General features: G+C 41.3%; 1 long non-coding RNA gene across 1 annotated transcript; it reads right to left on the bottom strand.

Annotated features, from left to right (window-relative positions):
- Positions 1-9,899: 9,899 nt before the first annotated feature.
- LOC142400855 (uncharacterized) lies at positions 9,900-10,912 on the bottom strand. The gene is made up of 3 exons (XR_012772982.1): positions 10,796-10,912; positions 10,185-10,274; positions 9,900-9,957 (listed from the first exon to the last, which is right to left on the bottom strand). It is a non-coding gene; the product is annotated as an uncharacterized LOC142400855 (long non-coding RNA).
- Positions 10,913-16,760: the final 5,848 nt, after the last annotated feature.

The following is a 16,760-nucleotide window of genomic DNA, read 5'->3' as shown; positions in this document are numbered from 1 at the left end:
CAATAGAAGAGGTTAGCATTTTGTGGATCTTAAGACCTCCACTGAAAAAGCTAAACGGGTGGTGTTGCAGATGGTATTAGAGGCCCCAAAGCACGAAAGGTGCAAGAAATTGACAAAAAAAACACTGAAACATTAAAAAATTTGCCCCATTGGTCACCCATATGTTGCAGCTTGCTGACACATAACATTAATTTTTGAGGATCGGTGCGACCGATGCAGAAAATGAACACAGGATATGCGAGGCAGCCACGATAAAAACACGTATGTAACGACCTTTTGGAGGAAGCAAATTTCCACTGCTTGTATTTGTGATCTCATTCGTCACTATCCACAGCTTCTAAGTGAGGTGAACATAGATCGCCTTCTCTCTCTCCTTATGGTAGACTGCAACAACAGCCACATTACATCCAATCTCCCGCTCTTTCCTCCCCTACTTGTGGACCCTGACACACTTAAACTTCTCCACTTGAGGCACTGACTCACCCCTTAAAGGGGAAGTTTGTTTTTGTAAACCTGGACCTTATTTCTGGCATAAAATACATTCATCTACTCACCGATAACAGTTTGGTGAAAAACAAATGAATGAATGAACCCGTACTGTTGCACTGTTTGCTCAGAGCTGCCATGTTGTTGTTATCGGGGGGATTTCTACACACACGTCAACTGGGATGACGTCATCGGTTATTATCGCGTTAACGCATTAATTATTTAACGCCGATAAATATTTTATTGCGCATTAACGCATGTTTTTTTTTTTTTAAACAATTCTTAAAAAAAAAACATTTTGGGGGTTTTTTGTGCCTTTAATGGATAGGAAAGTTCAGAGAGAGGGGGAACGACATGCAGCACAGGGCCGTCCGATGTGGGACTCGAACCGGGGCCAGCTGCAGCGAGGACTATAGCCTCTGTACATGGGGCCCCTGCTCAACCCACTACGCCACGGACCGCCCCTGTTTTATTATTTATTTTATTATTGTAAAAGTCTGTTGCTCACAGGCTTTTATTTTGTAAAAGTCTGTTGCTGTCTGCTGTGGAACAGGAAAAGAAAGTAATCGGCGGATCCACCAAACATGGAGAAGGGTACGGAACTTTTACTCGGCCATTTTCATGTTAAAGTTCTTCCAGACGGCGGAGTCGACAGAACCAAAGTCATCTGTAAACACTGCCAAGTTGAATTGTCTTCTCAGCGTAGTAGTTCCAGTCTAAAATATCACTTAAAGGCAAAACACACAACTGATAGCAGCAAGTCATTCAAGGAAACAGACAGTGGAGCGAGGCTTCTACATAAAAACTACAGAAAGATGCTGATGTTAAAAGTGTGTTTGCACAACAAATGTTATGGCACTTTCATTCATATGGCAGCACATTTAAAATAAAGCTAAATACTAATGCCTTATTCAGAGGCTGTATTGTCTCTGTAGGGACAGACAAAGGCATTCTTTCCACCAGATTTATACATCTGTGTGTATGGATGGTTCTCTTGATACATCTCAATCATTGTACAGTTGTGTGCAAATACACAAACAGGGTTTCTTCACTCATTTGTAGCCATGAATGGAAGCGGACACTCCCCTAATGTGTCAGACCACCACAACTACGCAGACACAATGAAAGTGACAGAAAAGCAGTTTTACAGAACAAAAAACTGAGACATCAGAGAAAAAGGAACTCAGTTTTCTTGGTAATCTCAGTTCTGTAAGCATTTACAGAATCAAAAGGTCATTGAATTAATCATTTATTTTTCAGTTAAGCCCACAGCAGGCTCTACCTCACCAGCTGTACATACAGATACAGATAGTTCCTCTGTTGACCCCAGAGGGAAACAGTTTAGCATGTAGCTGTAAGCTTGCAGCAGATGCTAGCAAACAATGCTTCCTCATCAACAGTGATGGACCAAGCCGGAGATGTACACAGCGTAACTTGTAGTAATGCATGTGTACCGTTAATTACTGCGTTTAAACACTTTGGACATATTAAGCTCATTAAACAGTTGTACTGGGAGACCTCCATCTTTATCAGAAACATGCCGATAATGTAACGTTAGCACACAGAGAGTGAGGAGAGGACCGCTGTTGTGTTGGAAACACACCTTATCCACACAGCTGCAGGTTGATGAGTTACAGAACGGAACCGTTCAGCTAACAAAGTAATGTGGGAACAATGATGTTCATCTTTCAGAAAGGAACAGCAATAACTCCTTAGAAGCTGGTGTACGTCACCTTCATAAGCTAAGCTGTTAGCTCCTCTTAGCAGAGGAGGAGGAGTTGACTTAAGGAGTGCCGTACTTTAGAAATGAAAATCAGAACGTTTCGTTAAATGAGGAACTTTCAAACAAAAAGGGGAACTAAATAATTCCCAGGGTTGTGTTTTACACTTCCTGGTGACGTCAGATGCCCTGACATATGCTCCCAGGAACAGGAAGAAGGAAGTTTTACACAATATGTCACCTTTAAGTGTGACCCCATACCATCACACTCCCACCTCGATGCTTTACTGAGAGGACATTGACTGTTTTCCTGGACAGGTTTGTTCCAAACATGCTGGACTCTGGATTAGGGCTCATTACATCGAGTCTTTACAAGTTTACTACTTATTTAAACCTGTTAAATGTTACTCAGAATGTATAAACACTTTATAAAGTGGTAGCTGATGAAAACAGTTTGAGAACCACTGATTTTATTGCATGCAAGTCATTCAATGACAATAAAGGCTTTCTGTTTCTATTTCTATTGTTGTTTGATTTGCTTTGCGCAAAACAACTAAATATCTTTAAAGCTGGGGAAAAACAAAGAGCAATAACTAAGGAATAAATAGCACTTTGGTTTCAAATATTGAGCTATTTTTCTTGTCCTGCAGAAGTTTCTTTTAAAAAAATTAACAGCAGAATTACTATAATTATGGTAGGAGTTCTTACAGCTGTTACATACTGAATGGTGGAGATTAGGGCTGTAGCAATACACTAATCTCACAATACGATTCGATACACTTACATTATTTTCTGGGGGAAAAAAAGGGACAGTGTGATTTGATATGAATCGTCGCTGATTGGACCGGTGGTCCGACCTTTGAACCGGAAGGACAACACCGCCAGACAAACAGAAACAAACGAACATGTCACAAACGTGAGAGCTGTGCACTTTATACAACATTTTTATGAACTAATTTATCACCGTTTTGTATAATATGACCCCCTGGCATTGTATTGTATTACCTTAATGTTCTGTATTTTCACTAATTGTAACATCTGACTTTTCAATACAGTTAGCTTAACTTTAATCAGTTCTTTATCAGTTCTTTATCAGTATGCATGAGGAGCCACTATACAGCGTTTCAGCATCAACACGACTTCTCATCATCCGACATCCCAAATAGAATAATTTTGGCTTCAACATCTTGGTCAGCTCCAAACAGAGAATGTGAATAAAACACTAAACTGATGCAAGTGAACGATTCTCAATCATTCCCGTCACCCCATCTCATAAAAAAAACTACATAAACTGACCTACTGGAAATGCGGACCTTCTGCTTTTGAGAACAGTGACCTTCATTCGCCCTTCCATCGGTCATGACTTCATCTGCCTGTGCAGGAAACATGGATGTAATCTGTAGCAACGGTTTCTCTGTACACATCTGAACAGGAGGAAATGAGATTATTCTCATTTTGGGCTTTTTAAGTCGAAAAAGAGCGCGCCAACATAACTGTGATAATTGATGTTAAAATTCTGCAATATCTGACCCAAAGGGAGCATATACAAGTTAAACAGAAGAGGTCCAAGAATTGACCCCTGGGGGACTCCACAAGTCATGGCCACTCGCTCAGATTCATAGCTGCCAATAGTAACAAAATAACTCCGGCCTTCTAAGTAGGACCTGAACCAGTTAAGGACCGCTCCAGAAAGTCCAACCCAGTTTTCCAGCCTGTGTAACAGGATTCTGTGATCTACAGTATCAAACGCAGCGCTGAGGTCCAACAGAACCAGGACTGAAACATTACCCGAATCAGTATTCAACCTAATGTCGTTTAACACTTTGACCAGAGCTGTTTCAGTGCTGTGATGACGTCTGAAGCCTGATTGAAACTTATCAAGACTTCCACTTTCATTCAGAAAGTCGTTGAGCTGGTTAAATACAACTTTCTCAATAATCTTGGATATAAAAGAGAGATTAGAGACAGGTCTGTAGTTGTTCATCATAGAGGCGTCTAGAGTTCTCTTCTTTAGGAGTGGCTTAATGGCAGCTGTCTTTAGTGACTTGGGAAAAATGCCTGATGCCAGTGAGCTGTTAACTATTTGTAGGAGATCACTTTCTACTGAAGTAAAAACAGTTTTTAAAAAGTCGGATGGTATTATGTCCAGAGAACAAGTTGTTGATTTCAGCTGCCGAACTGTTTCCTCTAGGATTTTTAAATTAACAACATTAAATTGTGACATAACATCAGAGTTATTTCTAGGTTTTAGACACAGATTAGTTTTCTTTTTTGTCTGTGTTGCGTTAATGTTTTGTCTAATTGTTTTGATTTTTTGGCTAAAAAAGTGGGCAAATTCGTTGCATTTCTCAGTGGAGAGGAGGTCTGGGTTTGACTGTTTAGGAGGATTTGTGAGTTTTTCAACCATAGCAAACAGAGTTCGAGAATTGTAGACATTCTTATTAATCATTTCAGATAAATGCAGCTGTCTGGCCTTGCACAGCTCATTGTTATAACTACGCAGGCTTTCTTTGTACAGCTCATAGTGAATCTGAAGCTTTGTTTTCCTCCATTTACGTTCAGCTTTCCTGCATTCTCTTTTCAGATTTTTGACCGTAGTGGTGTTTCTCCATGGGGTTTTCTGTTTGATCAAGGTGCTCTTGATTCTTATCGGTGCAACAGCTTCCATTACATTAAAAATTTTCAAGTTAAAATGATCCAGCATTCCTTCAACCGACTCTGCGCTCATTGTTGGTAACATAACTATGGCCTCCCTAAACTGAGCACTTGTTTTCTCGTTGATGTTCCTCTTCTTAACTGAGAAGCTGGTTGTTTGAACATTCTGAGTAATATGTAAATCAAATAAAATACAAAAATGGTCAGACAAGGCCAAATCAGTAACCACAACAGAAGAAATATCAACACCTTTAGAAATGACCAGGTCCAGAATGTGACCTCGAAGGTGGGTAGGTTCTGTTACATGCTGCCACAAACCAAATATGTCCAGCACAGAAGAAAATTCTTTGGCATTACCATCCGTCATATTATCCATGTGAATGTTAAAATCCCCGGTCAAGATAAAATGGTTAAAATCAGTCGAAATAACAGACAATAATTCAGAAAAATGATCAATAAAACTTGCACAGTATCCTGGAGATCTGTAAATGATTAAGAACAGGATTTTAGGAACACCCTTTAAAATAAAACTCAGATATTCAAAAGAAGTGAAATCACCAAATGAGATCTCTTTACACTGGAATGTATCTTTAAATAAGGCAGCCTCCCCCCCACCTTTCCTCCCATTTCGGCATTTATCCATAAAACTAAAGTTTGGGGGAGCTGCTTCATTAAGAACAGTAGCACTTGTGCTCTCTGTTAACCATGTTTCTGTCAGAAAAAGAAAATCTAAATTGTGTGAAATGATGAAGTCATTAACTAACAGTGACTTATTGGACAGAGATCTAATATTAAGTAAGGCTAGCTTTGTGGAGTTTACACTGGTCTCTGTTGTATTCTGAGTTGTACGTGGTACCGATAACAGATTAGATAAATTCACCCAGCAGGTTGACTGTTTTCGATTCCTTCTTTTACCAACTAAAACAGGAATCCTATTGGGCCCCAGCTTGTTCTCAGAACAGCTGTCAGAAGTCGGACTTCTATAGCAGGGACCCTGAACACATCATGGCATGGTATCTTTGGTTTGAACAGTGCTATCTTTGTTTTGAACTCTGGGTGTTGTGCTGCTCCTTGAACACCCTGCACATCCCCTTGTGTCCTGCTCTGCCAGGACAGATGATGTAAGAGGAGGAGGGGGGGGTGCCCTACGTTTCTCGGTTGATGGAGGTCGCTGGAGTCCTGGCTGGGATAGAGACATCCTTTTGAGACCTTGGGTGATGTGGAGTAAAGGGTCTGGTGAGGGGGGAGGGCTGGGGGTTGTTTGCCTCGCTGCTGTGTCCTTCAGTCTAATCTGTACAGTCATGTTTGGGTTTGCCGTCCCAACAGCATGACGTAAATGTGCACCAAGTAATCTGCATCCAGTTCGATTGGGATGCACGCCATCAGCTCTGAAACGCTCCTTACAGTTCCAAAAGATATTAAAGTTATCAATGAACTTAATCCCATGGGCGATGCATGCATTTGACAACCATGTGTTCAGGCCAAGAAGTCTGCTGAAAAGTTCAATTCCTTTATCCACAGTAGGGATGGGTCCAGAAATGGAGACCCGGTGTGCTCCATAGTGACACAGTCTCTCCAACAACAGAGAAAAATCCTTCTTCAGGATCTCAGAGCCAGTCTTCCTTCTCAGAATATCAAAAGACCCTGTGTGGACAATGATCCTCGTGCCATCTGGATGAGTAGACAGAATGGTCGGCAAAATATCTATCAGTTCCCTGACTGATGTATCAGAAAAAGTTATATTTTCCGTCTTTGCCATTCTGACATGCTGTGTTATAGAGTCCCCGATTAGAATGGTGTCTATTCCTTTTTGTGTGGAGGCGTCGATCGCTTCTGTAGTCCTCACCTTGGTTGTGGGATTTGGGCTTCTCCAGATGATCTGGTTAGCCCTAGGCTGAGGTTTGGGGCCATTTATTTTGTTTGATAAACTGATGAGAGCTTTGATGACCAAGGGGAGCGCACGACTCACAGAGGACTGGCACACCCCCGATCTGTCTCCAATCTCCCTCTGAAAGGTTCCAGTGGCCAAAAATCCAAGGGTGGTGAGGACCTGGACATATGCTGGAATTGGGTTTGATCGGCGTGTTTTTCTCTGGAGTCGTGGCTCTAGGAAGCTGCATATTTGCAGTAGCACAGTCCTTGGGAATAATCGCGATGTCAGCCATTCGTCTGTCTCCACACGGTTTCTTCAAGAGATTGACGCACAAAGACATCCAAAAGCAGAAAGTCAGCCGCTGGTTACGCTTCCCACCAACCTTGTTATATACAGAGTCAGATTAACCTTCAATTTGTGCATAATTTAAGTCAAACAGAATAATGTCAGCATAATTATGGGGTATAATGTATATTTATTTATGTTTTCTTCAAAGTAATTAAATATACAATCCATTAGTCAAGCAAACTTGATTTGAATAACAGCGGACTATTTTAGGAAACTCCTACGACAGGTCTGGATCACTCGTAAATTCTGTTCGTACCTGAAAGAAAACGTAAAATACGAAAAGATTGGTGAATGCGCAAATTCTCTTAAATCACTCGTACGCACGACTTAAGAACAAATCTGTGCGTACGAACGCTTCTTGCATGAGGCCCGATGTCTTATGGGTCATTTTTGACCCGTGAATTATAAAAACATTTAAACACCAGAAAAAAGTTCATTTTTTTTCCCTTTCAATATAATAAATTCAAAAGTAATTACTTCAACATTTATATAATAGCAATAATAAACCTTTATTATGTAAAAGAAAACTGAGAAAACAAGAAAACTGTTGGTCCAACTGACAGTTGGTTTGTGGTTAAAAAAAAAAGTGTAATCCTGAAAACTGGTGATCGTCTTTTTGTAACAAAAAATACATGATAAAAAATGTATTGAATTGAGTTGAATAGTTAAATAACAGGTGGTTTCATCATACAAAATAGATTTTGGATTTAAAATTCAGTTAAGTTGCTTTATTTTGGGGCTTTGGTAGGCCGGCTCATTTCTGACCCGTAGGACAAAAGGAGTAAACAGAATGTTAAGACCGCACAAAGGGTTAATTAAATTAGGGCTGGGTGAGTTAACTCGTTATTATCGCGTGAACTCGTTAATTATTTAACGCCAATAAATGTTTTAATGCGCATTAACGCAGGTTTTATTTAATTTTTTTATTTAAAAAAAACCCAAACATTTTCTTGGGGGGGGCTTTTGTGCCTTTTAATGGATAGGAAAGTTCAGAGAGACAGCAGAGTTAGAGTTACTTCTAAACTAAACAAAGTTGATGCTAATCGACCGGTTTGTTGTCCTTTTTCTCCAAATGAGAATCGATAAGGGAACCGACAAAGAACCGAATCGTTAAGCAGAATCAAAAATGGAATTGGAATCGTAAAAATCTTATCAATTCCCATCCCTATTCATTAGTAAGAAACACAATATGTGATCCACGTGCACAAACGAGATGTCCATGATTTATGTTGCACTGGATCGGATCGGCTGAAGAAGCAGCAGAAACGTAGCTGAAGTTATCGGTTACATGGTCGTACCTACAATGGAAAACCAAAGAAAGTGAGCCAAGCCGTCCTTTATCTTACGGTGCCAATGCCATGCAATGGAAAAGTGCTAAAAATGTTGGGTGTGTTGGGGGCTGCAGAACCGTGAAATGGTCCCAGCATGTTGGAGACCAGATGATCGGGTGGACTGTTGGCAGGTTCAACTGTTTCAGTCAGTTTTAAACCGTTAAAGGAGAATTCCGGCCATTTTACAAACATATCCCATCTGTTGGAGACCCAGGGAAGTTTGCCAAAGGGAAAGCCGCGAAAAATTTTCATGCCCGCTGCAAACGCCTCTCACGTCCAAAATGTCTGTTGCTCCTAGACAAATTATACTGTAAAACGTAGGTATTTTTGTCCTCTTTCACCCGAAGTCATCGTCATTTTGCTCGGCCTCACGGTTTTCCCTCAAATCCCCTATGAGCTCAGAGAGCGACCACTCCAGCTCCCATCCACGGCCATTATAAACAGGCCGCCTCATCTCCTCATCAAATGATGATTTTATAACTGCCATAAAAAACAAACCGTAAATAGGAGCAGAATAAAAATTACATCAGTGGCTTCTGCCGTCCCTTCTGGCACTCACAATTCAAGAATTTTTCATATATGACTTATAGTTTTCTAACAGCGACCGTTTGTTCGAGGCATACGAGTCAGTACTGAACACCGAGGTCAACTGTCAGTTGGCCATAAAGTGAGGGCAGCTGTCTCCATAGCAACTAAAGGAGTAGCAGTAGCTCCACCTGAGCACACAGCTGCCACTCCTTATAAGGGCAGAGCCAAGATGGCTGACCTGTTAGAACAGGTCAATGCCGGCCACTGGCTGTGTTCGAAACTGCATACTTCTCCTACTACTCATACTAACTTTAACTTTTTTTAAGTTCCCGGATGCATACTAGATTCTCCGAAATGTTGGGTATGCATCATGAGGTTACTACTCACACTCAAACTACCCAAGATGCAATGTAACGTGACGTCGCCGATGTTCATTTCCTGTCAAAATGGCAGTTTTAAGCTAGCTACAACGAGGGTAGGTTCACTTCCTGTTTTCAAAACAAAAGCACCCATTGTATCGTAATGGCTTTCCCTATGATAAAAGGCAACGGGTATTTTATTTTGTGAAAATAACCGGAAGTGCGTTAGCTCACTGCGGCTAGCTTTAGTAGCACCGAATTCGTGGGAACAAAATTGATCGATAACTTCAAACTTAGATGTAATTAAGTAAATGTTACTTAATATCTTCAAAACTGTTTTATGGTGAGTAAAATTGACCTGATATTGCAGCATTAAATATTACTTAAATCATCTGAGTGCAAATACTTACAAAGGGTTTTTCAAGTAAATCTTATGAGTTGTTTTTTTCAGTGTACCCTAACCCAGACCATACGACTCTTTCAAGATCAACAGCTGCATCTCATGGGTGAAAGAAAGTTTTGTATTTTTGTCAAACTGCTAAAATGACACATGAAAGAACCCAGGTTTACAATCCTCAAATCCCCGTTTCCCGGGTGATTGGTCGTTTGGAATCCCCTTGCACCCTTCAAACGTCTCGAGGTTGCAGCTCTTATCCACTGGAGGAAGAAAGAGTTGCAGGTTTGTGGGGTAAAAATCACAGAAGTTTGTTCATTCTTTTCTTCTGTATCGCACTGAAACAAAGAGGCTGTGCAGCATCTGTAACATCTGCACACAGAGTCAGCCTCTATTCGAGAAGAAGCTTTTTACAGCAGTGTATTCCTGAGCTGGTTTCAGCTGTCTCTGAACGAGAAGCAGGAAACAAGTAAACTTACAAGAAACTTACCACGAAGGTCATAAGACTCTGGGACGAAGCCCGAGCACATGGAGAGAAGGCACACAGCCACCCAGCAGCTTTCAAACCGGAACATTTTCCCTGCCAATGTAACACATATATAATTTAAAACAAACCTTCTGAGACAAATGGCAGAAATGTCATGTTTTTAAACAGCTTTAAATGATGATAAGAGTTAATAAATGATGTGTGAATTCTAATCAATAGACCAAGAAAGTTAAATGCATCAACATTTGGTCCAAACAGCCACCTGAGGACGTTCATGTTTGTGCGTTTTTATCCAAAGCGACTTAGAATTGAGGAGATCACAGCTAACGATAAGCTAACCAAAGGCTCAGTCAGAGGTGGCGGGGGGGAGATAGAGTTCAGGCATAAAGGGGAAGTTCAGCGTCAGTGTGAGGCTGGGAGATGCTCTGAAGAGCTGGGGCTGCAACGATTTATTCAAGAAATACATTTAGTTCTACAAATATTAAGTTATATTAAGTTTAAATATTAAAGTTTTTTATCAGTACTACTTTACTAAATTGCCATAAAGCAGTTAAAGGTGTTACCTGACTCCATCTCGAGAGTTTGGAGCCTCAGCAGAGAGTTTAGAGCCTCACCAGAGAGTTTGGAGCCTCAGCAGAGAGTTTAGAGCCTCAGCAGAGAGTTTGGAGCCTCAGCAGAGAGTTTAGAGCCTCACCAGAGAGTTTGGAGCCTCAGCAGAGAGTTTAGAGCCTCGGCAGAGAGTTTGGAGCCTCGGCAGAGAGTTTGAAGCCTCGGCAGAGAGTTTGGAGCCTCGGCAGACAGTTTGGAACCTCGGCAGACTGTTTGGAGCCTCGGCAGAGAGTTTGGAGCCTCGGCAGACAGTTTGGAACCTCGGCAGACTGTTTGGAGCCTCGGCAGAGAGTTTGGAGCCTCGGCAGAGAGTTTGAAGCCTCTGCAGAGAGTTTGGAGCCTCGGCAGAGAGTTTGGAGCCTCGGCAGAGAGTTTGGAACCTCGGCAGAGAGTTTGGAACCTCGGCAGAGAGTTTGGAGCCTCGGCAGAGAGTTTGGAGCCTCGGCAGAGAGTTTGGAACCTCGGCAGAGAGTTTGGAACCTCGGCAGAGAGTTTGGAGCCTCGTCAGAGAGTTTGGAGCCTCGGCAGAGAGTTTGGAGCCTCGGCAGACTGTTTGGAGCCTCGGCAGAAAGTTTAGAGCCTCGGCAGAGAGTTTGAAGCCTCTGCAGAGAGTTTGGAGCCTCGGCAGAGAGTTTGAAGCCTCGGCAGAGAGTTTGAAGCCTCGGCAGAGAGTTTGAAGCCTCACCAGAGAGTTTGGAGCCTCACCAGAGAGTTTGGAGCCTCACCAGAAAGTTTGGAGCCTCACCAGAGAGTTTAGAGCCTCACCAGAGAGTTTGGAGCCTCACCAGAGAGCTTGGAGCCTCACCAGAGAGTTTGGAGCTTCAGCAGAGAGTTTAGAGCCTCGGCAGAGAGTTTGGAGCCTCACCAGAGAGTTTCAAGCCTCGGCAGAGAGTTTGGAGCCTCGGCAGAGAGTTTGGAGCCTCGGCAGAGAGTTTGGAGCCTCACCAGAGAGTTTCAAGCCTCGGCAGAGAGTTTGGAGCCTCGGCAGAGAGTTTGAAGCCTCGGCAGAGAGTTTGGAGCCTCGGCAGAGAGCTTGGAGCCTCGGGAGAGAGTTTGGAGCCTCGGCAGAGAGTTTGGAGCCTCGGCAGAGAGTTTGGAGCCTCACCAGAGAGTTTGGAGCCTCACCAGAGAGTTTGGAGCCTCACCAGATAGCTTGGAGCCTCACCAGAGAGTTTGGAGCCTCACCAGAGAGCTTGGAGCCTCACCAGAGAGTTTGGAGCCTCAGCAGAGAGTTTAGAGCCTCAGCAGAGAGTTTAGAGCCTCAGCAGAGAAGCTATTAGGCTTGTGTTGATAATAATAAACTCCTGGACTATGTACAAACTTCCAAATGCATCATTTTGTGAGTACAGACCATATTTGTACTACTGTAGAAGTTTGGTGTCATGGCATGTGATTTTAGTGTGGTAATTTTGGAGATACTGCCAGGGTCCATTAGCGCTTGTACTAAGCTATTCGGGATAACTCAGTAACTCAGCTGATGTTCAGCCAATATCGGAAAAACTTCGAGTGGGCTACTTGGCTGGATGTCACGGTTCAAATGACCCCAGGTTGAATCTACTCCGAACCATCACTTTAAACAATCTGTTTGAAACTAATTACTCACCTCTAATTCAAAGGGTTAAGAAAGATATGACAAAATGGGCCTCCCTACCAACTTCTCTCCTTGGGAGAATCAACACTATAAAAATGAATATACTTCCTTGACTGAATTATTTATTTCAAAATCTCCCGTGTTATCTGACTTCTGCATTTTTCAAATCTCTGAATTCCCATATATCTCGCTATATTTGGAATAATAAACACCAAAGAGTTAAGTTCTCTATACTTACTAAGCCAAAGGATCTCGGAGGCTTATCCCTGCCCTCTCTACAACTATACTATTGGTCAGCACAACTCAAAATGATGTCAGATTGGTTTTTGAAAAAACACTTAAAAATTCCTCTTGTCATCTCTTTCCGATCTCCTTTAGCTCTGAATCCAGATCTACCAGTACAGATTAGGAGTATTGGTTTGATGGAGTGGGCATCTAAGGGCTGATCTAACATTATGGACCTGTTGGACTCCGACTTAAATCATTTGAGCAAGTCAGGGTGGATTTTAATATTCCTCACAAAGATTTTTACAAATATCTTCAAATTCGCCATTTTATAGGGTCCCTTCTGAGGACAGGCAAGATTCGCCTGGGATTGTCTGAATTGGAAAACATAATAATTTTGGCTAAGTCTCCCAAAAAACTAATTTCAAAGATTTATGTTTCACTTCTTTATTTTGATTCTTCAAGCTATGACTCTTTGAAGCTGTTATGGGAACGCGATCTGGAGGTGACGTTCAATCCTGTTGACTGGGACAAGATCTGTAGCGGCGTTTTCCCTAAATGTACCTCAATCTCCATATATGAACAGAACTTTACATTTTTTTTTAGAACCTATTACACACCCGTTCGCCTCCTGAGAATTTTTCCTGACACCTCTAACCTTTGTTATAAATGTAAAATTCATAAAGGGACATTTATTCATTTGTTTTGGTCATGTGACCGTATCCAGACTTTCTGGAAGGGGGTACACTCCGTAATCCAGGAGGTCACTGGTAAAACATTTTTGCTGAATTCCTCTTTCTGTCTCCTCAGTCATACCCCAGACACTCTCTTTGACGCAGATACCAAGTCTTTGTTGATAATTCTTTTATTTCTGGCTAAAAAATGTATTTTGCTGAGGTGGTCAACTCCCCGGGCCCCTACCGTCAACATGTGGTTAACACAGATTTCTGCTCTTATTCCTCTTGAGAAGTTGACTCATGACCTTAACCATAAATCAGACGAGTTTTGGAGGATCTGGGAACCATCGAATTCCTTCTTACAGAAACTTTAACTGATCATTTGTCCCTGGAAGAGGAGGGCCAACTGCTTTTCACTTTGTTTCATTTTGTTTATTTCAAACACACAATTCACTTACCTGTCTCCTGTCATCTTGCTGATTTTGTACGTGTATGTATGTGTATGCATGGATATATATATATTTTATATATATGTACAGATACATATTGCAGCGCTCGTGTTAGTTTGGGGTGGGATCTTTGTTTGTTGTTTGTTTTTTGTTTTGTATGTTTTGTTGTCAATTTTGTTTTTCTAATGTTTGTACACTTATAACTGAAAAACCAATAAAAAGAGTGTTAAAAAAATAAATAAATAAAACTAAATGCAAAAAGCTATACACTACTTTTGGATTCCTTTTTCGGATTCTGCGTACAAATGCGATTAATCGTGATTAATCAGGGAAATCATGCGATTAATTAGATTAAACATTTTAATCGTTGCCCAGCCCTAATAAAATTAAATAACAGTGAAACTTCTAAACCACACAGGTTAAGAGAAACATCTTTTAAAGCACAGATGTGTGACTGAGCAGCCTCTTTATTTCCACTGTATTCAACAAAGGAAGCTTATTGAAAGGTCAGAGAGATCTGATTCATTTCGTTCACTCTTCCCTTCTTCCCTTCTTCTGCTTCCAGACCTCTGTCGCTCAGCCAATCCGTCTCTTTTCTGTCGTTTTTAAACCCCCCCAACTCTTCCTAAACCCACCACAGTGTGTCCCACCCTCCATGTCGGGTTTCTATTGATGCAGCATCAGAGGCTGACCACCAAACTTTATTCTAATCACTGTACGCCACTAACTTTCATCAACGTTTCATTAGATCTCTGCTTAATGAAATAAGATTTTGTGTCGAACTGCTTCTCAGCTGAAGGACTCAAAGGTTCAACCATCAGAGAATTTAAGAGAGGTCGAGGTCAATGATTCTTATGCAACTTCTAATAGTTCAAACCGACTGTGTTGACACTTTTGTGTCTTCCTGAGAATGATGAGGACACAGCAGTGTTGCGCAATAATTGCGTAAGAATCAGAGAACTTCGGCCTTTTTTAATTTTTTTTTTCCACTTTATTTTTTGTTTTTCACAATTTAAAATGATACATAAGACATACAGAAATATAAGAACAACCCCCCCCCCACCCCAAGGGGACAAGCAGAAAAAATAAAACAAAATAAAAAAAATTAATTAAAGAAATGAATACAAAATAAAGGTGTGTGAGAGAACATTCATGTGGTTTTCAGTAATGATGAATGATAATATATACATGACATATCAAAACGTTATACCTGTCCGAGCAGGTATGTAATGAAAGGTTGCCATAAACTGCTGAAATCATTATTAGGACGTCGTAGAGCCAGTCTAATCTTTTCTAGCTTCAAGAGTTGTAGCGTATCTCTAACCCAATGTTTGTAGGAGGGTGGAGCAGCCTGCTTCCAATTAAGTCAAATTATTCTTCTCGCTATGAGGGTGACAAAAGCGACGCCATCAGATTGTGCCCGAGGAAGATGGTCATCCTCACATTGAATACCAAAAATGGCCGTGAGCGGGTTTGGGTTTATTGTTCTTTTAAATATGGTTCCACAGAGAGGGGCCTGATAACCGAAGGCTCTGCCTCCCATTCTGATCAATTGATCAGGCCACGTTAAAGACGGTGTTTGGTTAAAGTCCTTCACAGGGTACATTATAGTAAAGCCAGACTGGCTGAAATATACCCAGGAGCAGACGCAAGCTGTAGCAGGTGTTCATTTTCTCCTGCCAATCTCACACATAGTTTTTGGTCCTGTCCCTCCCTTGAATCAAATTGGTCTGGAGTGTTTAAAACCTTGTCTGATGCATTGGACATACCCATCGAACCAAACCCAATTACTGCAATTTTTGGTATACCTTTAGATCTAGACACAGTTACAAAAACCCAGTCTGATGTCATTGCTTTTACTTCACTGCTTGCACGGCGCAGGATTCTCTTAGGGTGGAAATCTTCCACACCTCCTTCCCTAGGCCGATGGTTGGAGGATATCATGCTCTTTCTTAAATTAGAAAAGATAAAATTCACCCTTAGAGGATCAATGAAAAAGTTTAATTTGAGATGGCAACCCATTATCACTCACTTTGATAATATGAAAGAACTGGAGGCTAACCCCACATAGCTTAAATTCAGATTTCAATAGTCTTTTCTTGTAGTATACTGTAGGTGTCCTTATTGTGCTTTATTATACCCCCCCCCCCCATATTGTTTTGTTGATGTTTATTATTATTATTATTTATTGTTGTTGTTGTTTATTTAGTGGAAACTTTCTACTATAATTGTGAGATGTCTTCTCCAGCTGTGTTTTGATGGTTTGTAATAAATAATTTTTTTTTTGTTTTTTTTTTCAAATTTTAAAAAAGACGGTGTTTGGGTAATGAGCTCATATCTAACTGGGATGATGGTGTTTGGAGTTTTAAAATGTGATTTTATATCTAAAACCCAATAAATGGATTGAGGAAAGTAAAGACTGTTTCTTCAGGGTCAGAAGTCAGACAGAAACCTTTAGGTTAGGTTCTCTTTCATCGTGGTGAAACTGTGGCATGAACTGACTCAGTGTGAGTCAGTTACCCAGAGTTTCTCTGACCTCATGTCCGATGAACTCAGAGTTCCTATCAAAGCTGCTCTCTGCCTCGTTTATTCAGTTCTCTTAGATTTAAACTAAACTTCTTAATTAAGTTTAAATTCAATTCAGATTAAACTGAACCCCGCTTATAAAAGAGAAGACAGAAAAGGAGTCTCCAGCAGTGGGTTGGTGCTAAGAGCCTTAGGATGGTTCTCCTCACAGCTTCGTCACAGATCATTCTTGGTGTCCGTTGGTCAGTACTCATCACCCTCTCCCCGTGTCCTCTGGGGTCCCTCCACTCTTCTTCTGTTTATACTTCCTCTAGTCAACAACATCAGAAAATACCATTTCTCCTCTCAATTTTGAGCTGATGACTCACATTTATACCTTCCTCTGAGATCTGGTGAGTCCCTCGTTGATGGTTTTGAAGCCCTAAATGGTCTGAATGGCCCCCGTCCTGCATCTCTAACCCCACTCTGCTTCCTTAGATCTCGTAGAAAGGCTCTTCTCCAC

Source organism: Odontesthes bonariensis, chromosome 15 (genome assembly GCF_027942865.1).
Source record: "Odontesthes bonariensis isolate fOdoBon6 chromosome 15, fOdoBon6.hap1, whole genome shotgun sequence".
Classification (NCBI taxonomy): domain Eukaryota; kingdom Metazoa; phylum Chordata; class Actinopteri; order Atheriniformes; family Atherinopsidae; genus Odontesthes; species Odontesthes bonariensis.
Note: the sequence above shows the minus strand (reverse complement) of the source record. Positions and strands in the feature narration are given on the sequence as shown.